This window comes from Dicentrarchus labrax, unplaced genomic scaffold (assembly GCF_905237075.1).
Source record: "Dicentrarchus labrax unplaced genomic scaffold, dlabrax2021, whole genome shotgun sequence".
NCBI lineage: Eukaryota > Metazoa > Chordata > Actinopteri > Moronidae > Dicentrarchus > Dicentrarchus labrax.
Window position 1 is genome coordinate 3073729 of NW_026136705.1, and position 22602 is coordinate 3096330.

The 22602-nt window shown below is 47.5% G+C and overlaps 41 non-coding genes across 41 annotated transcripts; all 41 read left to right on the forward strand.

Moving 5' to 3' along the window:
- The first annotated feature begins 434 nt into the window (after nt 1-434).
- trnap-agg (transfer RNA proline (anticodon AGG)) lies at nt 435-506 on the forward strand. Its single transcript has one exon. It is a non-coding gene; the product is annotated as a tRNA-Pro (tRNA).
- A 249-nt stretch (nt 507-755) lies between these two features.
- On the forward strand, nt 756-827 carry trnap-ugg (transfer RNA proline (anticodon UGG)). The gene has a single exon. It is a non-coding gene; the product is annotated as a tRNA-Pro (tRNA).
- A 353-nt stretch (nt 828-1180) lies between these two features.
- On the forward strand, nt 1181-1253 carry trnap-cgg (transfer RNA proline (anticodon CGG)). Its single transcript has one exon. It is a non-coding gene; the product is annotated as a tRNA-Pro (tRNA).
- An 805-nt stretch (nt 1254-2058) lies between these two features.
- Nucleotides 2059-2130, forward strand: trnap-agg (transfer RNA proline (anticodon AGG)). Its single transcript has one exon. It is a non-coding gene; the product is annotated as a tRNA-Pro (tRNA).
- A 353-nt stretch (nt 2131-2483) lies between these two features.
- Nucleotides 2484-2555, forward strand: trnap-cgg (transfer RNA proline (anticodon CGG)). The gene has a single exon. It is a non-coding gene; the product is annotated as a tRNA-Pro (tRNA).
- Nucleotides 2556-3361: 806 nt separating this feature from the next.
- On the forward strand, nt 3362-3433 carry trnap-agg (transfer RNA proline (anticodon AGG)). Its single transcript has one exon. It is a non-coding gene; the product is annotated as a tRNA-Pro (tRNA).
- Nucleotides 3434-3682: 249 nt separating this feature from the next.
- Nucleotides 3683-3754, forward strand: trnap-ugg (transfer RNA proline (anticodon UGG)). Its single transcript has one exon. It is a non-coding gene; the product is annotated as a tRNA-Pro (tRNA).
- Nucleotides 3755-4106: 352 nt separating this feature from the next.
- Nucleotides 4107-4178, forward strand: trnap-cgg (transfer RNA proline (anticodon CGG)). The gene has a single exon. It is a non-coding gene; the product is annotated as a tRNA-Pro (tRNA).
- Nucleotides 4179-4982: 804 nt separating this feature from the next.
- On the forward strand, nt 4983-5054 carry trnap-agg (transfer RNA proline (anticodon AGG)). Its single transcript has one exon. It is a non-coding gene; the product is annotated as a tRNA-Pro (tRNA).
- Nucleotides 5055-5300: 246 nt separating this feature from the next.
- trnap-ugg (transfer RNA proline (anticodon UGG)) lies at nt 5301-5372 on the forward strand. Its single transcript has one exon. It is a non-coding gene; the product is annotated as a tRNA-Pro (tRNA).
- Nucleotides 5373-5725: 353 nt separating this feature from the next.
- trnap-cgg (transfer RNA proline (anticodon CGG)) lies at nt 5726-5797 on the forward strand. The gene has a single exon. It is a non-coding gene; the product is annotated as a tRNA-Pro (tRNA).
- An 807-nt stretch (nt 5798-6604) lies between these two features.
- On the forward strand, nt 6605-6676 carry trnap-agg (transfer RNA proline (anticodon AGG)). Its single transcript has one exon. It is a non-coding gene; the product is annotated as a tRNA-Pro (tRNA).
- Nucleotides 6677-6925: 249 nt separating this feature from the next.
- On the forward strand, nt 6926-6997 carry trnap-ugg (transfer RNA proline (anticodon UGG)). The gene has a single exon. It is a non-coding gene; the product is annotated as a tRNA-Pro (tRNA).
- A 353-nt stretch (nt 6998-7350) lies between these two features.
- On the forward strand, nt 7351-7422 carry trnap-cgg (transfer RNA proline (anticodon CGG)). The gene has a single exon. It is a non-coding gene; the product is annotated as a tRNA-Pro (tRNA).
- An 805-nt stretch (nt 7423-8227) lies between these two features.
- On the forward strand, nt 8228-8300 carry trnap-agg (transfer RNA proline (anticodon AGG)). The gene has a single exon. It is a non-coding gene; the product is annotated as a tRNA-Pro (tRNA).
- A 249-nt stretch (nt 8301-8549) lies between these two features.
- trnap-ugg (transfer RNA proline (anticodon UGG)) lies at nt 8550-8621 on the forward strand. The gene has a single exon. It is a non-coding gene; the product is annotated as a tRNA-Pro (tRNA).
- Nucleotides 8622-8974: 353 nt separating this feature from the next.
- Nucleotides 8975-9046, forward strand: trnap-cgg (transfer RNA proline (anticodon CGG)). The gene has a single exon. It is a non-coding gene; the product is annotated as a tRNA-Pro (tRNA).
- An 805-nt stretch (nt 9047-9851) lies between these two features.
- Nucleotides 9852-9924, forward strand: trnap-agg (transfer RNA proline (anticodon AGG)). Its single transcript has one exon. It is a non-coding gene; the product is annotated as a tRNA-Pro (tRNA).
- A 249-nt stretch (nt 9925-10173) lies between these two features.
- trnap-ugg (transfer RNA proline (anticodon UGG)) lies at nt 10174-10245 on the forward strand. The gene has a single exon. It is a non-coding gene; the product is annotated as a tRNA-Pro (tRNA).
- A 353-nt stretch (nt 10246-10598) lies between these two features.
- On the forward strand, nt 10599-10670 carry trnap-cgg (transfer RNA proline (anticodon CGG)). The gene has a single exon. It is a non-coding gene; the product is annotated as a tRNA-Pro (tRNA).
- Nucleotides 10671-11475: 805 nt separating this feature from the next.
- trnap-agg (transfer RNA proline (anticodon AGG)) lies at nt 11476-11547 on the forward strand. The gene has a single exon. It is a non-coding gene; the product is annotated as a tRNA-Pro (tRNA).
- Nucleotides 11548-11796: 249 nt separating this feature from the next.
- On the forward strand, nt 11797-11868 carry trnap-ugg (transfer RNA proline (anticodon UGG)). Its single transcript has one exon. It is a non-coding gene; the product is annotated as a tRNA-Pro (tRNA).
- Nucleotides 11869-12221: 353 nt separating this feature from the next.
- Nucleotides 12222-12293, forward strand: trnap-cgg (transfer RNA proline (anticodon CGG)). The gene has a single exon. It is a non-coding gene; the product is annotated as a tRNA-Pro (tRNA).
- Nucleotides 12294-13098: 805 nt separating this feature from the next.
- trnap-agg (transfer RNA proline (anticodon AGG)) lies at nt 13099-13170 on the forward strand. Its single transcript has one exon. It is a non-coding gene; the product is annotated as a tRNA-Pro (tRNA).
- A 249-nt stretch (nt 13171-13419) lies between these two features.
- Nucleotides 13420-13491, forward strand: trnap-ugg (transfer RNA proline (anticodon UGG)). The gene has a single exon. It is a non-coding gene; the product is annotated as a tRNA-Pro (tRNA).
- Nucleotides 13492-13844: 353 nt separating this feature from the next.
- trnap-cgg (transfer RNA proline (anticodon CGG)) lies at nt 13845-13916 on the forward strand. Its single transcript has one exon. It is a non-coding gene; the product is annotated as a tRNA-Pro (tRNA).
- An 804-nt stretch (nt 13917-14720) lies between these two features.
- Nucleotides 14721-14792, forward strand: trnap-agg (transfer RNA proline (anticodon AGG)). The gene has a single exon. It is a non-coding gene; the product is annotated as a tRNA-Pro (tRNA).
- A 249-nt stretch (nt 14793-15041) lies between these two features.
- On the forward strand, nt 15042-15113 carry trnap-ugg (transfer RNA proline (anticodon UGG)). The gene has a single exon. It is a non-coding gene; the product is annotated as a tRNA-Pro (tRNA).
- Nucleotides 15114-15466: 353 nt separating this feature from the next.
- Nucleotides 15467-15539, forward strand: trnap-cgg (transfer RNA proline (anticodon CGG)). Its single transcript has one exon. It is a non-coding gene; the product is annotated as a tRNA-Pro (tRNA).
- Nucleotides 15540-16343: 804 nt separating this feature from the next.
- Nucleotides 16344-16415, forward strand: trnap-agg (transfer RNA proline (anticodon AGG)). Its single transcript has one exon. It is a non-coding gene; the product is annotated as a tRNA-Pro (tRNA).
- A 353-nt stretch (nt 16416-16768) lies between these two features.
- Nucleotides 16769-16840, forward strand: trnap-cgg (transfer RNA proline (anticodon CGG)). The gene has a single exon. It is a non-coding gene; the product is annotated as a tRNA-Pro (tRNA).
- Nucleotides 16841-17645: 805 nt separating this feature from the next.
- trnap-agg (transfer RNA proline (anticodon AGG)) lies at nt 17646-17717 on the forward strand. Its single transcript has one exon. It is a non-coding gene; the product is annotated as a tRNA-Pro (tRNA).
- Nucleotides 17718-17966: 249 nt separating this feature from the next.
- Nucleotides 17967-18038, forward strand: trnap-ugg (transfer RNA proline (anticodon UGG)). Its single transcript has one exon. It is a non-coding gene; the product is annotated as a tRNA-Pro (tRNA).
- A 353-nt stretch (nt 18039-18391) lies between these two features.
- On the forward strand, nt 18392-18463 carry trnap-cgg (transfer RNA proline (anticodon CGG)). The gene has a single exon. It is a non-coding gene; the product is annotated as a tRNA-Pro (tRNA).
- Nucleotides 18464-19268: 805 nt separating this feature from the next.
- trnap-agg (transfer RNA proline (anticodon AGG)) lies at nt 19269-19340 on the forward strand. Its single transcript has one exon. It is a non-coding gene; the product is annotated as a tRNA-Pro (tRNA).
- A 249-nt stretch (nt 19341-19589) lies between these two features.
- trnap-ugg (transfer RNA proline (anticodon UGG)) lies at nt 19590-19661 on the forward strand. The gene has a single exon. It is a non-coding gene; the product is annotated as a tRNA-Pro (tRNA).
- A 353-nt stretch (nt 19662-20014) lies between these two features.
- trnap-cgg (transfer RNA proline (anticodon CGG)) lies at nt 20015-20087 on the forward strand. The gene has a single exon. It is a non-coding gene; the product is annotated as a tRNA-Pro (tRNA).
- An 804-nt stretch (nt 20088-20891) lies between these two features.
- trnap-agg (transfer RNA proline (anticodon AGG)) lies at nt 20892-20963 on the forward strand. Its single transcript has one exon. It is a non-coding gene; the product is annotated as a tRNA-Pro (tRNA).
- Nucleotides 20964-21212: 249 nt separating this feature from the next.
- trnap-ugg (transfer RNA proline (anticodon UGG)) lies at nt 21213-21284 on the forward strand. The gene has a single exon. It is a non-coding gene; the product is annotated as a tRNA-Pro (tRNA).
- A 353-nt stretch (nt 21285-21637) lies between these two features.
- Nucleotides 21638-21709, forward strand: trnap-cgg (transfer RNA proline (anticodon CGG)). The gene has a single exon. It is a non-coding gene; the product is annotated as a tRNA-Pro (tRNA).
- An 805-nt stretch (nt 21710-22514) lies between these two features.
- Nucleotides 22515-22586, forward strand: trnap-agg (transfer RNA proline (anticodon AGG)). The gene has a single exon. It is a non-coding gene; the product is annotated as a tRNA-Pro (tRNA).
- Nucleotides 22587-22602: the final 16 nt, after the last annotated feature.

Genomic DNA, 22602 nt, shown 5'->3' on the forward strand with positions numbered 1-22602 from the left:
TTCTCGCTTAGGGTGCGAGGTTCGAATCCAGGACACGGTCTTAAAACTGGGACTGTAGGTAGGGTCTTTGTTGACCACGAACTGAAGCACCTCCTCCTGCACTCAGAAATAAGCACACTCTCTGTAGATGATCCATCTTAGTGTTGCTGCAGTCCACCTCCCAGCCTCTCGAAGCCATATGACCAGCACAGAGTGGATCTGAAGCAAAGAAACGCATCAGATGCACCGGCCTTTTTCCTTGAATTGTGGCCTCTATTTTTTCTTTCTAAGGCTTTATGTTTAAAGAAAGATCAACCAAAAATCACAAGGCAGCCAATCTGAGTGCATTTTGGTCTGTGTTGAAAACCTGGATGAGCCGTCCACAGTGACAAACTTGCAGGTCTGTGTCTAATGATTCAGCCGTGATCGAATCAGACACTTTTGGAGCTTTCCGTGGCTCGTTGGTCTAGGGGTATGATTCTCGCTTAGGGTGCGAGAGGTCCCGGGTTCAAATCCCGGACGAGCCCTTGTCAAGGACAACTTGTAAGCATCAAGATCTGTTGTTGGCACTGTCAGCAACATCCTGGCCAGAAATGTGTGAGCTCACGACCTGCTTAACCAAGTTTTGTACAAAGACTGGAAGCGGGAGCAGACTGTTGGCATAGTCCCATTAAGGCGGTGGATAAAGCAGCACTTGAGATTGCTTTTCTTTTGCGGCAACTGTGTTTTCTCTTAATCCAGCAGTGATGAAATCAGACCCCGTCTCAGTGTTTTGTGGCTCGTTGGTCTAGGGGTATGATTCTCGCTTTGGGTGCGAGAGGTCCCGGGTTCAAATCCCGGACGAGCCCTCAGGTCTTTAAACTGGGGCTCTCAGTAAGATCTTTGTTGACCAGCAACTGAAGTACCTCCCGATGCACCTAGAAATGAGTACACTCTTTACAGAATACGCGTCTTAGTGTTGTTGCAGTCCCCCTTCCTCCGTCAAAAACACGCATCAAGAGCAAAAGTAAGTATCAGATGATCCGGCTTTTGTCCTTGAACTGTGGCTAAAGTTGATTCCATGCGAGAAGTCCCGTTGAATGAATTGAGGGATTTCGTCAATGGCTCCAAAAGCGGCGCCTTCTCTCGGCAAAGCATTTTCTACTGGCTCGATCGTGTCGGAATCAAATTTTTTTAATCAGACAGAAAAGGGGCTTTTTGTGGCTCGTTGGTCTAGGGGTATGATTCTCGCTTCGGGTGCGAGAGGTCCCGGGTTCAATTCCCCGGACGAGCCCTCCACCCTAACAGCTTGACAGCGGCAAGGTGAAAAACTGGGACTGTCAGCAACATACTTGTTAAGCGTGAAGTACCTGCTCCTTCACTCCAAAAGAAGCAGTCTCAGCATCGTTGCAGTCCACTCAATCATCTAACCTGTGTGATCGGAACAACAGGAGCTTCTTTGGCAAACCTCTACGTGGATGGGAACAAAAAGGCTTTACTCTCCCCTGCCTGAGTCTAATTTCTAAGTCTTTTGATAAAAGAAAAGTCAATCCATAATCAAATGCAGCCAATCTGATTGCATTTTGGTTCAGGTTTCAAACCTGGATGAGCACTCAACAATGACAACTTTCAGAGCTTTCAGTGGCTCATTGCTCTAGGGGTATGATTCTCGCTTAGGGTGCGAGGTTCGAATCCAGGACACGGTCTTAAAACTGGGACTGTAGGTAGGGTCTTTGTTGACCACGAACTGAAGCACCTCCTCCTGCACTCAGAAATAAGCACACTCTCTGTAGATGATCCATCTTAGTGTTGCTGCAGTCCACCTCCCAGCCTCTCGAAGCCATATGACCAGCACAGAGTGGATCTGAAGCAAAGAAACGCATCAGATGCACCGGCCTTTTCCTTGAATTGTGGCCTCTATTTTTTTCTTTCTAAGGCTTTATGTTTAAAGAAAGATCAACCAAAAATCACAAGGCAGCCAATCTGAGTGCATTTTGGTCTGGGTTGAAAACCTGGATGAGCCGTCCACAGTGACAAACTTGCAGGTCTGTGTCTAATGATTCAGCCGTGATCGAATCAGACACTTTTGGAGCTTTCCGTGGCTCGTTGGTCTAGGGGTATGATTCTCGCTTAGGGTGCGAGAGGTCCCGGGTTCAAATCCCGGACGAGCCCTCAGGTCTTTAAACTGGGGCTCTCAGTAAGATCTTTGTTGACCAGCAACTGAAGTACCTCCCGATGCACCTAGAAATGAGTACACTCTTTACAGAATACGCGTCTTAGTGTTGTTGCAGTCCCCCTTCCTCCGTCAAAAACACGCATCAAGAGCAAAAGTAAGTATCAGATGATCCGGCTTTTGTCCTTGAACTGTGGCTAAAGTTGATTCCATGCGAGAAGTCCCGTTGAATGAATTGAGGGATTTCGTCAATGGCTCCAAAAGCGGCGCCTTCTCTCGGCAAAGCATTTTCTACTGGCTCGATCGTGTCGGAATCAAATTTTTTTAATCAGACAGAAAAGGGGCTTTTTGTGGCTCGTTGGTCTAGGGGTATGATTCTCGCTTCGGGTGCGAGAGGTCCCGGGTTCAATTCCCGGACGAGCCCTCCACCCTAACAGCTTGACAGCGGCAAGGTGAAAAACTGGGACTGTCAGCAACATACTTGTTAAGCGTGAAGTACCTGCTCCTTCACTCCAAAAGAAGCAGTCTCAGCATCGTTGCAGTCCACTCAATCATCTAACCTGTGTGATCGGAACAACAGGAGCTTCTTTGGCAAACCTCTACGTGGATGGGAACAAAAAGGCTTTACTCTCCCCTGCCTGAGTCTAATTTCTAAGTCTTTTGATAAAAGAAAAGTCAATCCATAATCAAATGCAGCCAATCTGATTGCATTTTGGTTCAGGTTTCAAACCTGGATGAGCACTCAACAATGACAACTTTCAGAGCTTTCAGTGGCTCATTGCTCTAGGGGTATGATTCTCGCTTAGGGTGCGAGGTTCGAATCCAGGACACGGTCTTAAAACTGGGACTGTAGGTAGGGTCTTTGTTGACCACGAACTGAAGCACCTCCTCCTGCACTCAGAAATAAGCACACTCTCTGTAGATGATCCATCTTAGTGTTGCTGCAGTCCACCTCCCAGCCTCTCGAAGCCATATGACCAGCACAGAGTGGATCTGAAGCAAAGAAACGCATCAGATGCACCGGCCTTTTTCCTTGAATTGTGGCCTCTATTTTTTTCTTTCTAAGGCTTTATGTTTAAAGAAAGATCAACCAAAAATCACAAGGCAGCCAATCTGAGTGCATTTTGGTCTGTGTTGAAAACCTGGATGAGCCGTCCACAGTGACAAACTTGCAGGTCTGTGTCTAATGATTCAGCAGTGATCGAATCAGACACTTTTGGAGCTTTCCGTGGCTCGTTGGTCTAGGGGTATGATTCTCGCTTAGGGTGCGAGAGGTCCCGGGTTCAAATCCCGGACGAGCCCTTGTCAAGGACAACTTGTAAGCATCAAGATCTGTTGTTGGCACTGTCAGCAACATCCTGGCCAGAAATGTGTGAGCTCACGACCTGCTTAACCAAGTTTTGTACAAAGACTGGAAGCGGGAGCAGACTGTTGGCATAGTCCCATTAAGGCGGTGGATAAAGCAGCACTTGAGATTGCTTTTCTTTTGCGGCAACTGTGTTTTCTCTTAATCCAGCAGTGATGAAATCAGACCCCGTCTCAGTGTTTTGTGGCTCGTTGGTCTAGGGGTATGATTCTCGCTTTGGGTGCGAGAGGTCCCGGGTTCAAATCCCGGACGAGCCCTCAGGTCTTTAAACTGGGGCTCTCAGTAAGATCTTTGTTGACCAGCAACTGAAGTACCTCCCGATGCACCTAGAAATGAGTACACTCTTTACAGAATACGCGTCTTAGTGTTGTTGCAGTCCCCCTTCCTCCGTCAAAAACACGCATCAAGAGCAAAAGTAAGTATCAGATGATCCGGCTTTTGTCCTTGAACTGTGGCTAAAGTTGATTCCATGCGAGAAGTCCCGTTGAATGAATTGAGGGATTTCGTCAATGGCTCCAAAAGCGGCGCCTTCTCTCGGCAAAGCATTTTCTACTGGCTCGATCGTGTCGGAATCAAATTTTTTAATCAGACAGAAAAGGGGCTTTTTGTGGCTCGTTGGTCTAGGGGTATGATTCTCGCTTCGGGTGCGAGAGGTCCCGGGTTCAATTCCCGGACGAGCCCTCCACCCTAACAGCTTGACAGCGGCAAGGTGAAAAACTGGGACTGTCAGCAACATACTTGTTAAGCGTGAAGTACCTGCTCCTTCACTCCAAAAGAAGCAGTCTCAGCATCGTTGCAGTCCACTCAATCATCTAACCTGTGTGATCGGAACAACAGGAGCTTCTTTGGCAAACCTCTACGTGGATGGGAACAAAAAGGCTTTACTCTCCCCTGCCTGAGTCTAATTTCTAAGTCTTTTGATAAAAGAAAAGTCAATCCATAATCAAATGCAGCCAATCTGATTGCATTTTGGTTCAGGTTTCAAACCTGGATGAGCACTCAACAATGACAACTTTCAGAGCTTTCAGTGGCTCATTGCTCTAGGGGTATGATTCTCGCTTAGGGTGCGAGGTTCGAATCCAGGACACGGTCTTAAAACTGGGACTGTAGGTAGGGTCTTTGTTGACCACGAACTGAAGCACCTCCTCCTGCACTCAGAAATAAGCACACTCTCTGTAGATGATCCATCTTAGTGTTGCTGCAGTCCACCTCCCAGCCTCTCGAAGCCATATGACCAGCACAGAGTGGATCTGAAGCAAAGAAACGCATCAGATGCACCGGCCTTTTCCTTGAATTGTGGCCTCTATTTTTTCTTTCTAAGGCTTTATGTTTAAAGAAAGATCAACCAAAAATCACAAGGCAGCCAATCTGAGTGCATTTTGGTCTGTGTTGAAAACCTGGATGAGCCGTCCACAGTGACAAACTTGCAGGTCTGTGTCTAATGATTCAGCAGTGATCGAATCAGACACTTTTGGAGCTTTCCGTGGCTCGTTGGTCTAGGGGTATGATTCTCGCTTAGGGTGCGAGAGGTCCCGGGTTCAAATCCCGGACGAGCCCTTGTCAAGGACAACTTGTAAGCATCAAGATCTGTTGTTGGCACTGTCAGCAACATCCTGGCCAGAAATGTGTGAGCTCACGACCTGCTTACCCAAGTTTTGTACAAAGACTGGAAGCGGGAGCAGACTGTTGGCCCCCCATTAAGGCGGTGGATAAAGCAGCACTTGAGATTGCTTTTCTTTTGCGGCAACTGTGTTTTCTCTTAATCCAGCAGTGATGAAATCAGACCCCGTCTCAGTGTTTTGTGGCTCGTTGGTCTAGGGATATGATTCTCGCTTTGGGTGCGAGAGGTCCCGGGTTCAAATCCCGGACGAGCCCTCAGGTCTTTAAACTGGGGCTCTCAGTAAGATCTTTGTTGACCAGCAACTGAAGTACCTCCCGATGCACCTAGAAATGAGTACACTCTTTACAGAATACGCGTCTTAGTGTTGTTGCAGTCCCCCTTCCTCCGTCAAAAACACGCATCAAGAGCAAAAGTAAGTATCAGATGATCCGGCTTTTGTCCTTGAACTGTGGCTAAAGTTGATTCCATGCGAGAAGTCCCGTTGAATGAATTGAGGGATTTCGTCAATGGCTCCAAAAGCGGCGCCTTCTCTCGGCAAAGCATTTTCTACTGGCTCGATCGTGTCGGAATCAAATTTTTTTAATCAGACAGAAAAGGGGCTTTTTGTGGCTCGTTGGTCTAGGGGTATGATTCTCGCTTCGGGTGCGAGAGGTCCCGGGTTCAATTCCCGGACGAGCCCTCCACCCTAACAGCTTGACAGCGGCAAGGTGAAAAACTGGGACTGTCAGCAACATACTTGTTAAGCGTGAAGTACCTGCTCCTTCACTCCAAAAGAAGCAGTCTCAGCATCGTTGCAGTCCACTCAATCATCTAACCTGTGTGATCGGAACAACAGGAGCTTCTTTGGCAAACCTCTACGTGGATGGGAACAAAAAGACTTTACTCTCCCCTGCCTGAGTCTAATTTCTAAGTCTTTTGATAAAAGAAAAGTCAATCCATAATCAAATGCAGCCAATCTGATTGCATTTTGGTTCAGGTTTCAAACCTGGATGAGCACTCAACAATGACAACTTTCAGAGCTTTCAGTGGCTCATTGCTCTAGGGGGTATGATTCTCGCTTAGGGTGCGAGGTTCGAATCCAGGACACGGTCTTAAAACTGGGACTGTAGGTAGGGTCTTTGTTGACCACGAACTGAAGCACCTCCTCCTGCACTCAGAAATAAGCACACTCTCTGTAGATGATCCATCTTAGTGTTGCTGCAGTCCACCTCCCAGCCTCTCGAAGCCATATGACCAGCACAGAGTGGATCTGAAGCAAAGAAACGCATCAGATGCACCGGCCTTTTTCCTTGAATTGTGGCCTCTATTTTTTTCTTTCTAAGGCTTTATGTTTAAAGAAAGATCAACCAAAAATCACAAGGCAGCCAATCTGAGTGCATTTTGGTCTGTGTTGAAAACCTGGATGAGCCGTCCACAGTGACAAACTTGCAGGTCTGTGTCTAATGATTCAGCAGTGATCGAATCAGACACTTTTGGAGCTTTCCGTGGCTCGTTGGTCTAGGGGTATGATTCTCGCTTAGGGTGCGAGAGGTCCCGGGTTCAAATCCCGGACGAGCCCTTGTCAAGGACAACTTGTAAGCATCAAGATCTGTTGTTGGCACTGTCAGCAACATCCTGGCCAGAAATGTGTGAGCTCACGACCTGCTTAACCAAGTTTTGTACAAAGACTGGAAGCGGGAGCAGACTGTTGGCATAGTCCCATTAAGGCGGTGGATAAAGCAGCACTTGAGATTGCTTTTCTTTTGCGGCAACTGTGTTTTCTCTTAATCCAGCAGTGATGAAATCAGACCCCGTCTCAGTGTTTTGTGGCTCGTTGGTCTAGGGGTATGATTCTCGCTTTGGGTGCGAGAGGTCCCGGGTTCAAATCCCGGACGAGCCCTCAGGTCTTTAAACTGGGGCTCTCAGTAAGATCTTTGTTGACCAGCAACTGAAGTACCTCCCGATGCACCTAGAAATGAGTACACTCTTTACAGAATACGCGTCTTAGTGTTGTTGCAGTCCCCCTTCCTCCGTCAAAAACACGCATCAAGAGCAAAAGTAAGTATCAGATGATCCGGCTTTTGTCCTTGAACTGTGGCTAAAGTTGATTCCATGCGAGAAGTCCCGTTGAATGAATTGAGGGATTTCGTCAATGGCTCCAAAAGCGGCGCCTTCTCTCGGCAAAGCATTTTCTACTGGCTCGATCGTGTCGGAATCAAATTTTTTTAATCAGACAGAAAAGGGGCTTTTTGTGGCTCGTTGGTCTAGGGGTATGATTCTCGCTTCGGGTGCGAGAGGTCCCGGGTTCAATTCCCGGACGAGCCCTCCACCCTAACAGCTTGACAGCGGCAAGGTGAAAAACTGGGACTGTCAGCAACATACTTGTTAAGCGTGAAGTACCTGCTCCTTCACTCCAAAAGAAGCAGTCTCAGCATCGTTGCAGTCCACTCAATCATCTAACCTGTGTGATCGGAACAACAGGAGCTTCTTTGGCAAACCTCTACGTGGATGGGAACAAAAAGACTTTACTCTCCCCTGCCTGAGTCTAATTTCTAAGTCTTTTGATAAAAGAAAAGTCAATCCATAATCAAATGCAGCCAATCTGATTGCATTTTGGTTCAGGTTTCAAACCTGGATGAGCACTCAACAATGACAACTTTCAGAGCTTTCAGTGGCTCATTGCTCTAGGGGTATGATTCTCGCTTAGGGTGCGAGGTTCGAATCCAGGACACGGTCTTAAAACTGGGACTGTAGGTAGGGTCTTTGTTGACCACGAACTGAAGCACCTCCTCCTGCACTCAGAAATAAGCACACTCTCTGTAGATGATCCATCTTAGTGTTGCTGCAGTCCACCTCCCAGCCTCTCGAAGCCATATGACCAGCACAGAGTGGATCTGAAGCAAAGAAACGCATCAGATGCACCGGCCTTTTTCCTTGAATTGTGGCCTCTATTTTTTCTTTCTAAGGCTTTATGTTTAAAGAAAGATCAACCAAAAATCACAAGGCAGCCAATCTGAGTGCATTTTGGTCTGTGTTGAAAACCTGGATGAGCCGTCCACAGTGACAAACTTGCAGGTCTGTGTCTAATGATTCAGCCGTGATCGAATCAGACACTTTTGGAGCTTTCCGTGGCTCGTTGGTCTAGGGGGTATGATTCTCGCTTAGGGTGCGAGAGGTCCCGGGTTCAAATCCCGGACGAGCCCTTGTCAAGGACAACTTGTAAGCATCAAGATCTGTTGTTGGCACTGTCAGCAACATCCTGGCCAGAAATGTGTGAGCTCACGACCTGCTTAACCAAGTTTTGTACAAAGACTGGAAGCGGGAGCAGACTGTTGGCATAGTCCCATTAAGGCGGTGGATAAAGCAGCACTTGAGATTGCTTTTCTTTTGCGGCAACTGTGTTTTCTCTTAATCCAGCAGTGATGAAATCAGACCCCGTCTCAGTGTTTTGTGGCTCGTTGGTCTAGGGGTATGATTCTCGCTTTGGGTGCGAGAGGTCCCGGGTTCAAATCCCGGACGAGCCCTAAGGTCTTTAAACTGGGGCTCTCAGTAAGATCTTTGTTGACCAGCAACTGAAGTACCTCCCGATGCACCTAGAAATGAGTACACTCTTTACAGAATACGCGTCTTAGTGTTGTTGCAGTCCCCCTTCCTCCGTCAAAAACACGCATCAAGAGCAAAAGTAAGTATCAGATGATCCGGCTTTTGTCCTTGAACTGTGGCTAAAGTTGATTCCATGCGAGAAGTCCCGTTGAATGAATTGAGGGATTTCGTCAATGGCTCCAAAAGCGGCGCCTTCTCTCGGCAAAGCATTTTCTACTGGCTCGATCGTGTCGGAATCAAATTTTTTTAATCAGACAGAAAAGGGGCTTTTTGTGGCTCGTTGGTCTAGGGGTATGATTCTCGCTTCGGGTGCGAGAGGTCCCGGGTTCAATTCCCGGACGAGCCCTCCACCCTAACAGCTTGACAGCGGCAAGGTGAAAAACTGGGACTGTCAGCAACATACTTGTTAAGCGTGAAGTACCTGCTCCTTCACTCCAAAAGAAGCAGTCTCAGCATCGTTGCAGTCCACTCAATCATCTAACCTGTGTGATCGGAACAACAGGAGCTTCTTTGGCAAACCTCTACGTGGATGGGAACAAAAAGACTTTACTCTCCCCTGCCTGAGTCTAATTTCTAAGTCTTTTGATAAAAGAAAAGTCAATCCATAATCAAATGCAGCCAATCTGATTGCATTTTGGTTCAGGTTTCAAACCTGGATGAGCACTCAACAATGACAACTTTCAGAGCTTTCAGTGGCTCATTGCTCTAGGGGTATGATTCTCGCTTAGGGTGCGAGGTTCGAATCCAGGACACGGTCTTAAAACTGGGACTGTAGGTAGGGTCTTTGTTGACCACGAACTGAAGCACCTCCTCCTGCACTCAGAAATAAGCACACTCTCTGTAGATGATCCATCTTAGTGTTGCTGCAGTCCACCTCCCAGCCTCTCGAAGCCATATGACCAGCACAGAGTGGATCTGAAGCAAAGAAACGCATCAGATGCACCGGCCTTTTTCCTTGAATTGTGGCCTCTATTTTTTCTTTCTAAGGCTTTATGTTTAAAGAAAGATCAACCAAAAATCACAAGGCAGCCAATCTGAGTGCATTTTGGTCTGTGTTGAAAACCTGGATGAGCCGTCCACAGTGACAAACTTGCAGGTCTGTGTCTAATGATTCAGCCGTGATCGAATCAGACACTTTTGGAGCTTTCCGTGGCTCGTTGGTCTAGGGGGTATGATTCTCGCTTAGGGTGCGAGAGGTCCCGGGTTCAAATCCCGGACGAGCCCTTGTCAAGGACAACTTGTAAGCATCAAGATCTGTTGTTGGCACTGTCAGCAACATCCTGGCCAGAAATGTGTGAGCTCACGACCTGCTTAACCAAGTTTTGTACAAAGACTGGAAGCGGGAGCAGACTGTTGGCATAGTCCCATTAAGGCGGTGGATAAAGCAGCACTTGAGATTGCTTTTCTTTTGCGGCAACTGTGTTTTCTCTTAATCCAGCAGTGATGAAATCAGACCCCGTCTCAGTGTTTTGTGGCTCGTTGGTCTAGGGGTATGATTCTCGCTTTGGGTGCGAGAGGTCCCGGGTTCAAATCCCGGACGAGCCTTAAGGTCTTTAAACTGGGGCTCTCAGTAAGATCTTTGTTGACCAGCAACTGAAGTACCTCCCGATGCACCTAGAAATGAGTACACTCTTTACAGAATACGCGTCTTAGTGTTGTTGCAGTCCCCCTTCCTCCGTCAAAAACACGCATCAAGAGCAAAAGTAAGTATCAGATGATCCGGCTTTTGTCCTTGAACTGTGGCTAAAGTTGATTCCATGCGAGAAGTCCCGTTGAATGAATTGAGGGATTTCGTCAATGGCTCCAAAAGCGGCGCCTTCTCTCGGCAAAGCATTTTCTACTGGCTCGATCGTGTCGGAATCAAATTTTTTTAATCAGACAGAAAAGGGGCTTTTTGTGGCTCGTTGGTCTAGGGGTATGATTCTCGCTTCGGGTGCGAGAGGTCCCGGGTTCAATTCCCGGACGAGCCCTCCACCCTAACAGCTTGACAGCGGCAAGGTGAAAAACTGGGACTGTCAGCAACATACTTGTTAAGCGTGAAGTACCTGCTCCTTCACTCCAAAAGAAGCAGTCTCAGCATCGTTGCAGTCCACTCAATCATCTAACCTGTGTGATCGGAACAACAGGAGCTTCTTTGGCAAACCTCTACGTGGATGGGAACAAAAAGGCTTTACTCTCCCCTGCCTGAGTCTAATTTCTAAGTCTTTTGATAAAAGAAAAGTCAATCCATAATCAAATGCAGCCAATCTGATTGCATTTTGGTTCAGGTTTCAAACCTGGATGAGCACTCAACAATGACAACTTTCAGAGCTTTCAGTGGCTCATTGCTCTAGGGGTATGATTCTCGCTTAGGGTGCGAGGTTCGAATCCAGGACACGGTCTTAAAACTGGGACTGTAGGTAGGGTCTTTGTTGACCACGAACTGAAGCACCTCCTCCTGCACTCAGAAATAAGCACACTCTCTGTAGATGATCCATCTTAGTGTTGCTGCAGTCCACCTCCCAGCCTCTCGAAGCCATATGACCAGCACAGAGTGGATCTGAAGCAAAGAAACGCATCAGATGCACCGGCCTTTTTCCTTGAATTGTGGCCTCTATTTTTTCTTTCTAAGGCTTTATGTTTAAAGAAAGATCAACCAAAAATCACAAGGCAGCCAATCTGAGTGCATTTTGGTCTGTGTTGAAAACCTGGATGAGCCGTCCACAGTGACAAACTTGCAGGTCTGTGTCTAATGATTCAGCCGTGATCGAATCAGACACTTTTGGAGCTTTCCGTGGCTCGTTGGTCTAGGGGTATGATTCTCGCTTAGGGTGCGAGAGGTCCCGGGTTCAAATCCCGGACGAGCCCTTGTCAAGGACAACTTGTAAGCATCAAGATCTGTTGTTGGCACTGTCAGCAACATCCTGGCCAGAAATGTGTGAGCTCACGACCTGCTTAACCAAGTTTTGTACAAAGACTGGAAGCGGGAGCAGACTGTTGGCATAGTCCCATTAAGGCGGTGGATAAAGCAGCACTTGAGATTGCTTTTCTTTTGCGGCAACTGTGTTTTCTCTTAATCCAGCAGTGATGAAATCAGACCCCGTCTCAGTGTTTTGTGGCTCGTTGGTCTAGGGGTATGATTCTCGCTTTGGGTGCGAGAGGTCCCGGGTTCAAATCCCGGACGAGCCCTAAGGTCTTTAAACTGGGGCTCTCAGTAAGATCTTTGTTGACCAGCAACTGAAGTACCTCCCGATGCACCTAGAAATGAGTACACTCTTTACAGAATACGCGTCTTAGTGTTGTTGCAGTCCCCCTTCCTCCGTCAAAAACACGCATCAAGAGCAAAAGTAAGTATCAGATGATCCGGCTTTTGTCCTTGAACTGTGGCTAAAGTTGATTCCATGCGAGAAGTCCCGTTGAATGAATTGAGGGATTTCGTCAATGGCTCCAAAAGCGGCGCCTTCTCTCGGCAAAGCATTTTCTACTGGCTCGATCGTGTCGGAATCAAATTTTTTTAATCAGACAGAAAAGGGGCTTTTTGTGGCTCGTTGGTCTAGGGGTATGATTCTCGCTTCGGGTGCGAGAGGTCCCGGGTTCAATTCCCGGACGAGCCCTCCACCCTAACAGCTTGACAGCGGCAAGGTGAAAAACTGGGACTGTCAGCAACATACTTGTTAAGCGTGAAGTACCTGCTCCTTCACTCCAAAAGAAGCAGTCTCAGCATCGTTGCAGTCCACTCAATCATCTAACCTGTGTGATCGGAACAACAGGAGCTTCTTTGGCAAACCTCTACGTGGATGGGAACAAAAAGGCTTTACTCTCCCCTGCCTGAGTCTAATTTCTAAGTCTTTTGATAAAAGAAAAGTCAATCCATAATCAAATGCAGCCAATCTGATTGCATTTTGGTTCAGGTTTCAAACCTGGATGAGCACTCAACAATGACAACTTTCAGAGCTTTCAGTGGCTCATTGCTCTAGGGGTATGATTCTCGCTTAGGGTGCGAGGTTCGAATCCAGGACACGGTCTTAAAACTGGGACTGTAGGTAGGGTCTTTGTTGACCACGAACTGAAGCACCTCCTCCTGCACTCAGAAATAAGCACACTCTCTGTAGATGATCCATCTTAGTGTTGCTGCAGTCCACCTCCCAGCCTCTCGAAGCCATATGACCAGCACAGAGTGGATCTGAAGCAAAGAAACGCATCAGATGCACCGGCCTTTTTCCTTGAATTGTGGCCTCTATTTTTTCTTTCTAAGGCTTTATGTTTAAAGAAAGATCAACCAAAAATCACAAGGCAGCCAATCTGAGTGCATTTTGGTCTGTGTTGAAAACCTGGATGAGCCGTCCACAGTGACAAACTTGCAGGTCTGTGTCTAATGATTCAGCCGTGATCGAATCAGACACTTTTGGAGCTTTCCGTGGCTCGTTGGTCTAGGGGTATGATTCTCGCTTAGGGTGCGAGAGGTCCCGGGTTCAAATCCCGGACGAGCCCTTGTCAAGGACAACTTGTAAGCATCAAGATCTGTTGTTGGCACTGTCAGCAACATCCTGGCCAGAAATGTGTGAGCTCACGACCTGCTTAACCAAGTTTTGTACAAAGACTGGAAGCGGGAGCAGACTGTTGGCATAGTCCCATTAAGGCGGTGGATAAAGCAGCACTTGAGATTGCTTTTCTTTTGCGGCAACTGTGTTTTCTCTTAATCCAGCAGTGATGAAATCAGACCCCGTCTCAGTGTTTTGTGGCTCGTTGGTCTAGGGGTATGATTCTCGCTTTGGGTGCGAGAGGTCCCGGGTTCAAATCCCGGACGAGCCCTCAGGTCTTTAAACTGGGGCTCTCAGTAAGATCTTTGTTGACCAGCAACTGAAGTACCTCCCGATGCACCTAGAAATGAGTACACTCTTTACAGAATACGCGTCTTAGTGTTGTTGCAGTCCCCCTTCCTCCGTCAAAAACACGCATCAAGAGCAAAAGTAAGTATCAGATGATCCGGCTTTTGTCCTTGAACTGTGGCTAAAGTTGATTCCATGCGAGAAGTCCCGTTGAATGAATTGAGGGATTTCGTCAATGGCTCCAAAAGCGGCGCCTTCTCTCGGCAAAGCATTTTCTACTGGCTCGATCGTGTCGGAATCAAATTTTTTTAATCAGACAGAAAAGGGGCTTTTTGTGGCTCGTTGGTCTAGGGGTATGATTCTCGCTTCGGGTGCGAGAGGTCCCGGGTTCAATTCCCGGACGAGCCCTCCACCCTAACAGCTTGACAGCGGCAAGGTGAAAAACTGGGACTGTCAGCAACATACTTGTTAAGCGTGAAGTACCTGCTCCTTCACTCCAAAAGAAGCAGTCTCAGCATCGTTGCAGTCCACTCAATCATCTAACCTGTGTGATCGGAACAACAGGAGCTTCTTTGGCAAACCTCTACGTGGATGGGAACAAAAAGGCTTTACTCTCCCCTGCCTGAGTCTAATTTCTAAGTCTTTTGATAAAAGAAAAGTCAATCCATAATCAAATGCAGCCAATCTGATTGCATTTTGGTTCAGGTTTCAAACCTGGATGAGCACTCAACAATGACAACTTTCAGAGCTTTCAGTGGCTCATTGCTCTAGGGGTATGATTCTCGCTTAGGGTGCGAGGTTCGAATCCAGGACACGGTCTTAAAACTGGGACTGTAGGTAGGGTCTTTGTTGACCACGAACTGAAGCACCTCCTCCTGCACTCAGAAATAAGCACACTCTCTGTAGATGATCCATCTTAGTGTTGCTGCAGTCCACCTCCCAGCCTCTCGAAGCCATATGACCAGCACAGAGTGGATCTGAAGCAAAGAAACGCATCAGATGCACCGGCCTTTTCCTTGAATTGTGGCCTCTATTTTTTCTTTCTAAGGCTTTATGTTTAAAGAAAGATCAACCAAAAATCACAAGGCAGCCAATCTGAGTGCATTTTGGTCTGTGTTGAAAACCTGGATGAGCCGTCCACAGTGACAAACTTGCAGGTCTGTGTCTAATGATTCAGCAGTGATCGAATCAGACACTTTTGGAGCTTTCCGTGGCTCGTTGGTCTAGGGGTATGATTCTCGCTTAGGGTGCGAGAGGTCCCGGGTTCAAATCCCGGACGAGCCCTTGTCAAGGACAACTTGTAAGCATCAAGATCTGTTGTTGGCACTGTCAGCAACATCCTGGCCAGAAATGTGTGAGCTCACGACCTGCTTAACCAAGTTTTGTACAAAGACTGGAAGCGGGAGCAGACTGTTGGCATAGTCCCATTAAGGCGGTGGATAAAGCAGCACTTGAGATTGCTTTTCTTTTGCGGCAACTGTGTTTTCTCTTAATCCAGCAGTGATGAAATCAGACCCCGTCTCAGTGTTTTGTGGCTCGTTGGTCTAGGGGTATGATTCTCGCTTTGGGTGCGAGAGGTCCCGGGTTCAAATCCCGGACGAGCCCTCAGGTCTTTAAACTGGGGCTCTCAGTAAGATCTTTGTTGACCAGCAACTGAAGTACCTCCCGATGCACCTAGAAATGAGTACACTCTTTACAGAATACGCGTCTTAGTGTTGTTGCAGTCCCCCTTCCTCCGTCAAAAACACGCATCAAGAGCAAAAGTAAGTATCAGATGATCCGGCTTTTGTCCTTGAACTGTGGCTAAAGTTGATTCCATGCGAGAAGTCCCGTTGAATGAATTGAGGGATTTCGTCAATGGCTCCAAAAGCGGCGCCTTCTCTCGGCAAAGCATTTTCTACTGGCTCGATCGTGTCGGAATCAAATTTTTTTAATCAGACAGAAAAGGGGCTTTTTGTGGCTCGTTGGTCTAGGGGTATGATTCTCGCTTCGGGTGCGAGAGGTCCCGGGTTCAATTCCCCGGACGAGCCCTCCACCCTAACAGCTTGACAGCGGCAAGGTGAAAAACTGGGACTGTCAGCAACATACTTGTTAAGCGTGAAGTACCTGCTCCTTCACTCCAAAAGAAGCAGTCTCAGCATCGTTGCAGTCCACTCAATCATCTAACCTGTGTGATCGGAACAACAGGAGCTTCTTTGGCAAACCTCTACGTGGATGGGAACAAAAAGGCTTTACTCTCCCCTGCCTGAGTCTAATTTCTAAGTCTTTTGATAAAAGAAAAGTCAATCCATAATCAAATGCAGCCAATCTGATTGCATTTTGGTTCAGGTTTCAAACCTGGATGAGCACTCAACAATGACAACTTTCAGAGCTTTCAGTGGCTCATTGCTCTAGGGGTATGATTCTCGCTTAGGGTGCGAGGTTCGAATCCAGGACACGGTCTTAAAACTGGGACTGTAGGTAGGGTCTTTGTTGACCACGAACTGAAGCACCTCCTCCTGCACTCAGAAATAAGCACACTCTCTGTAGATGATCCATCTTAGTGTTGCTGCAGTCCACCTCCCAGCCTCTCGAAGCCATATGACCAGCACAGAGTGGATCTGAAGCAAAGAAACGCATCAGATGCACCGGCCTTTTTCCTTGAATTGTGGCCTCTATTTTTTCTTTCTAAGGCTTTATGTTTAAAGAAAGATCAACCAAAAATCACAAGGCAGCCAATCTGAGTGCATTTTGGTCTGTGTTGAAAACCTGGATGAGCCGTCCACAGTGACAAACTTGCAGGTCTGTGTCTAATGATTCAGCAGTGATCGAATCAGATCTTTTGGAGCTTTCCGTGGCTCGTTGGTCTAGGGGTATGATTCTCGCTTAGGGTGCGAGAGGTCCCGGGTTCAAATCCCGGACGAGCCCTCAGGTCTTTAAACTGGGGCTCTCAGTAAGATCTTTGTTGACCAGCAACTGAAGTACCTCCCGATGCACCTAGAAATGAGTACACTCTTTACAGAATACGCGTCTTAGTGTTGTTGCAGTCCCCCTTCCTCCGTCAAAAACACGCATCAAGAGCAAAAGTAAGTATCAGATGATCCGGCTTTTGTCCTTGAACTGTGGCTAAAGTTGATTCCATGCGAGAAGTCCCGTTGAATGAATTGAGGGATTTCGTCAATGGCTCCAAAAGCGGCGCCTTCTCTCGGCAAAGCATTTTCTACTGGCTCGATCGTGTCGGAATCAAATTTTTTTAATCAGACAGAAAAGGGGCTTTTTGTGGCTCGTTGGTCTAGGGGTATGATTCTCGCTTCGGGTGCGAGAGGTCCCGGGTTCAATTCCCGGACGAGCCCTCCACCCTAACAGCTTGACAGCGGCAAGGTGAAAAACTGGGACTGTCAGCAACATACTTGTTAAGCGTGAAGTACCTGCTCCTTCACTCCAAAAGAAGCAGTCTCAGCATCGTTGCAGTCCACTCAATCATCTAACCTGTGTGATCGGAACAACAGGAGCTTCTTTGGCAAACCTCTACGTGGATGGGAACAAAAAGGCTTTACTCTCCCCTGCCTGAGTCTAATTTCTAAGTCTTTTGATAAAAGAAAAGTCAATCCATAATCAAATGCAGCCAATCTGATTGCATTTTGGTTCAGGTTTCAAACCTGGATGAGCACTCAACAATGACAACTTTCAGAGCTTTCAGTGGCTCATTGCTCTAGGGGTATGATTCTCGCTTAGGGTGCGAGGTTCGAATCCAGGACACGGTCTTAAAACTGGGACTGTAGGTAGGGTCTTTGTTGACCACGAACTGAAGCACCTCCTCCTGCACTCAGAAATAAGCACACTCTCTGTAGATGATCCATCTTAGTGTTGCTGCAGTCCACCTCCCAGCCTCTCGAAGCCATATGACCAGCACAGAGTGGATCTGAAGCAAAGAAACGCATCAGATGCACCGGCCTTTTTCCTTGAATTGTGGCCTCTATTTTTTCTTTCTAAGGCTTTATGTTTAAAGAAAGATCAACCAAAAATCACAAGGCAGCCAATCTGAGTGCATTTTGGTCTGTGTTGAAAACCTGGATGAGCCGTCCACAGTGACAAACTTGCAGGTCTGTGTCTAATGATTCAGCCGTGATCGAATCAGACACTTTTGGAGCTTTCCGTGGCTCGTTGGTCTAGGGGTATGATTCTCGCTTAGGGTGCGAGAGGTCCCGGGTTCAAATCCCGGACGAGCCCTTGTCAAGGACAACTTGTAAGCATCAAGATCTGTTGTTGGCACTGTCAGCAACATCCTGGCCAGAAATGTGTGAGCTCACGACCTGCTTAACCAAGTTTTGTACAAAGACTGGAAGCGGGAGCAGACTGTTGGCATAGTCCCATTAAGGCGGTGGATAAAGCAGCACTTGAGATTGCTTTTCTTTTGCGGCAACTGTGTTTTCTCTTAATCCAGCAGTGATGAAATCAGACCCCGTCTCAGTGTTTTGTGGCTCGTTGGTCTAGGGGTATGATTCTCGCTTTGGGTGCGAGAGGTCCCGGGTTCAAATCCCGGACGAGCCCTCAGGTCTTTAAACTGGGGCTCTCAGTAAGATCTTTGTTGACCAGCAACTGAAGTACCTCCCGATGCACCTAGAAATGAGTACACTCTTTACAGAATACGCGTCTTAGTGTTGTTGCAGTCCCCCTTCCTCCGTCAAAAACACGCATCAAGAGCAAAAGTAAGTATCAGATGATCCGGCTTTTGTCCTTGAACTGTGGCTAAAGTTGATTCCATGCGAGAAGTCCCGTTGAATGAATTGAGGGATTTCGTCAATGGCTCCAAAAGCGGCGCCTTCTCTCGGCAAAGCATTTTCTACTGGCTCGATCGTGTCGGAATCAAATTTTTTTAATCAGACAGAAAAGGGGCTTTTTGTGGCTCGTTGGTCTAGGGGTATGATTCTCGCTTCGGGTGCGAGAGGTCCCGGGTTCAATTCCCGGACGAGCCCTCCACCCTAACAGCTTGACAGCGGCAAGGTGAAAAACTGGGACTGTCAGCAACATACTTGTTAAGCGTGAAGTACCTGCTCCTTCACTCCAAAAGAAGCAGTCTCAGCATCGTTGCAGTCCACTCAATCATCTAACCTGTGTGATCGGAACAACAGGAGCTTCTTTGGCAAACCTCTACGTGGATGGGAACAAAAAGGCTTTACTCTCCCCTGCCTGAGTCTAATTTCTAAGTCTTTTGATAAAAGAAAAGTCAATCCATAATCAAATGCAGCCAATCTGATTGCATTTTGGTTCAGGTTTCAAACCTGGATGAGCACTCAACAATGACAACTTTCAGAGCTTTCAGTGGCTCATTGCTCTAGGGGTATGATTCTCGCTTAGGGTGCGAGGTTCGAATCCAGGACACGGTCTTAAAACTGGGACTGTAGGTAGGGTCTTTGTTGACCACGAACTGAAGCACCTCCTCCTGCACTCAGAAATAAGCACACTCTCTGTAGATGATCCATCTTAGTGTTGCTGCAGTCCACCTCCCAGCCTCTCGAAGCCATATGACCAGCACAGAGTGGATCTGAAGCAAAGAAACGCATCAGATGCACCGGCCTTTTTCCTTGAATTGTGGCCTCTATTTTTTCTTTCTAAGGCTTTATGTTTAAAGAAAGATCAACCAAAAATCACAAGGCAGCCAATCTGAGTGCATTTTGGTCTGTGTTGAAAACCTGGATGAGCCGTCCACAGTGACAAACTTGCAGGTCTGTGTCTAATGATTCAGCAGTGATCGAATCAGACACTTTTGGAGCTTTCCGTGGCTCGTTGGTCTAGGGGTATGATTCTCGCTTAGGGTGCGAGAGGTCCCGGGTTCAAATCCCGGACGAGCCCTTGTCAAGGACAACTTGTAAGCATCAAGATCTGTTGTTGGCACTGTCAGCAACATCCTGGCCAGAAATGTGTGAGCTCACGACCTGCTTAACCAAGTTTTGTACAAAGACTGGAAGCGGGAGCAGACTGTTGGCATAGTCCCATTAAGGCGGTGGATAAAGCAGCACTTGAGATTGCTTTTCTTTTGCGGCAACTGTGTTTTCTCTTAATCCAGCAGTGATGAAATCAGACCTCGTCTCAGTGTTTTGTGGCTCGTTGGTCTAGGGGTATGATTCTCGCTTTGGGTGCGAGAGGTCCCGGGTTCAAATCCCGGACGAGCCCTCAGGTCTTTGAACTGGGGCTCTCAGTAAGATCTTTGTTGACCAGCAACTGAAGTACCTCCCGATGCACCTAGAAATGAGTAGACTCTTTACAGAATACGCGTCTTAGTGTTGTTGCAGTCCCCCTTCCTCCGTCAAAAACACGCATCAAGAGCAAAAGTAAGTATCAGATGATCCGGCTTTTGTCCTTGAACTGTGGCTAAAGTTGATTCCATGCGAGAAGTCCCGTTGAATGAATTGAGGGATTTCGTCAATGGCTCCAAAAGCGGCGCCTTCTCTCGGCAAAGCGTTTTCTACTGGCTCGATCGTGTCGGAATCAAATTTTTTTAATCAGACAGAAAAGGGGCTTTTTGTGGCTCGTTGGTCTAGGGGTATGATTCTCGCTTCGGGTGCGAGAGGTCCCGGGTTCAATTCCCCGGACGAGCCCTCCACCCTAACAGCTTGACAGCGGCAAGGTGAAAAACTGGGACTGTCAGCAACATACTTGTTAAGCGTGAAGTACCTGCTCCTTCACTCCAAAAGAAGCAGTCTCAGCATCGTTGCAGTCCACTCAATCATCTAACCTGTGTGATCGGAACAACAGGAGCTTCTTTGGCAAACCTCTACGTGGATGGGAACAAAAAGGCTTTACTCTCCCCTGCCTGAGTCTAATTTCTAAGTCTTTTGATAAAAGAAAAGTCAATCCATAATCAAATGCAGCCAATCTGATTGCATTTTGGTTCAGGTTTCAAACCTGGATGAGCACTCAACAATGACAACTTTCAGAGCTTTCAGTGGCTCATTGCTCTAGGGGTATGATTCTCGCTTAGGGTGCGAGGTTCGAATCCAGGACACGGTCTTAAAACTGGGACTGTAGGTAGGGTCTTTGTTGACCACGAACTGAAGCACCTCCTCCTGCACTCAGAAATAAGCACACTCTCTGTAGATGATCCATCTTAGTGTTGCTGCAGTCCACCTCCCAGCCTCTCGAAGCCATATGACCAGCACAGAGTGGATCTGAAGCAAAGAAACGCATCAGATGCACCGGCCTTTTCCTTGAATTGTGGCCTCTATTTTTTCTTTCTAAGGCTTTATGTTTAAAGAAAGATCAACCAAAAATCACAAGGCAGCCAATCTGAGTGCATTTTGGTCTGTGTTGAAAACCTGGATGAGCCGTCCACAGTGACAAACTTGCAGGTCTGTGTCTAATGATTCAGCCGTGATCGAATCAGACACTTTTGGAGCTTTCCGTGGCTCGTTGGTCTAGGGGTATGATTCTCGCGTAGGGTGCGAGAGGTCCCGGGTTCAAATCCCGGACGAGCCCTTGTCAAGGACAACTTGTAAGCATCAAGATCTGTTGTTGGCACTGTCAGCAACATCCTGGCCAGAAATGTGTGAGCTCACGACCTGCTTAACCAAGTTTTGTACAAAGACTGGAAGCGGGAGCAGACTGTTGGCATAGTCCCATTAAGGCGGTGGATAAAGCAGCACTTGAGATTGCTTTTCTTTTGCGGCAACTGTGTTTTCTCTTAATCCAGCAGTGATGAAATCAGACCCCGTCTCAGTGTTTTGTGGCTCGTTGGTCTAGGGGTATGATTCTCGCTTTGGGTGCGAGAGGTCCCGGGTTCAAATCCCGGACGAGCCCTCAGGTCTTTAAACTGGGGCTCTCAGTAAGATCTTTGTTGACCAGCAACTGAAGTACCTCCCGATGCACCTAGAAATGAGTACACTCTTTACAGAATACGCGTCTTAGTGTTGTTGCAGTCCCCCTTCCTCCGTCAAAAACACGCATCAAGAGCAAAAGTAAGTATCAGATGATCCGGCTTTTGTCCTTGAACTGTGGCTAAAGTTGATTCCATGCGAGAAGTCCCGTTGAATGAATTGAGGGATTTCGTCAATGGCTCCAAAAGCGGCGCCTTCTCTCGGCAAAGCATTTTCTACTGGCTCGATCGTGTCGGAATCAAATTTTTTTAATCAGACAGAAAAGGGGCTTTTTGTGGCTCGTTGGTCTAGGGGTATGATTCTCGCTTCGGGTGCGAGAGGTCCCGGGTTCAATTCCCGGACGAGCCCTCCACCCTAACAGCTTGACAGCGGCAAGGTGAAAAACTGGGACTGTCAGCAACATACTTGTTAACCGTGAAGTACCTGCTCCTTCACTCCAAAAGAAGCAGTCTCAGCATCGTTGCAGTCCACTCAATCATCTAACCTGTGTGATCGGAACAACAGGAGCTTCTTTGGCAAACCTCTACGTGGATGGGAACAAAAAGGCTTTACTCTCCCCTGCCTGAGTCTAATTTCTAAGTCTTTTGATAAAAGAAAAGTCAATCCATAATCAAATGCAGCCAATCTGATTGCATTTTGGTTCAGGTTTCAAACCTGGATGAGCACTCAACAATGACAACTTTCAGAGCTTTCAGTGGCTCATTGCTCTAGGGGTATGATTCTCGCTTAGGGTGCGAGGTTCGAATCCAGGACACGGTCTTAAAACTGGGACTGTAGGTAGGGTCTTTGTTGACCACGAACTGAAGCACCTCCTCCTGCACTCAGAAATAAGCACACTCTCTGTAGATGATCCATCTTAGTGTTGCTGCAGTCCACCTCCCAGCCTCTCGAAGCCATATGACCAGCACAGAGTGGATCTGAAGCAAAGAAACGCATCAGATGCACCGGCCTTTTTCCTTGAATTGTGGCCTCTATTTTTTCTTTCTAAGGCTTTATGTTTAAAGAAAGATCAACCAAAAATCACAAGGCAGCCAATCTGAGTGCATTTTGGTCTGTGTTGAAAACCTGGATGAGCCGTCCACAGTGACAAACTTGCAGGTCTGTGTCTAATGATTCAGCCGTGATCGAATCAGACACTTTTGGAGCTTTCCGTGGCTCGTTGGTCTAGGGGTATGATTCTCGCTTAGGGTGCGAGAGGTCCCGGGTTCAAATCCCGGACGAGCCCTTGTCAAGGACAACTT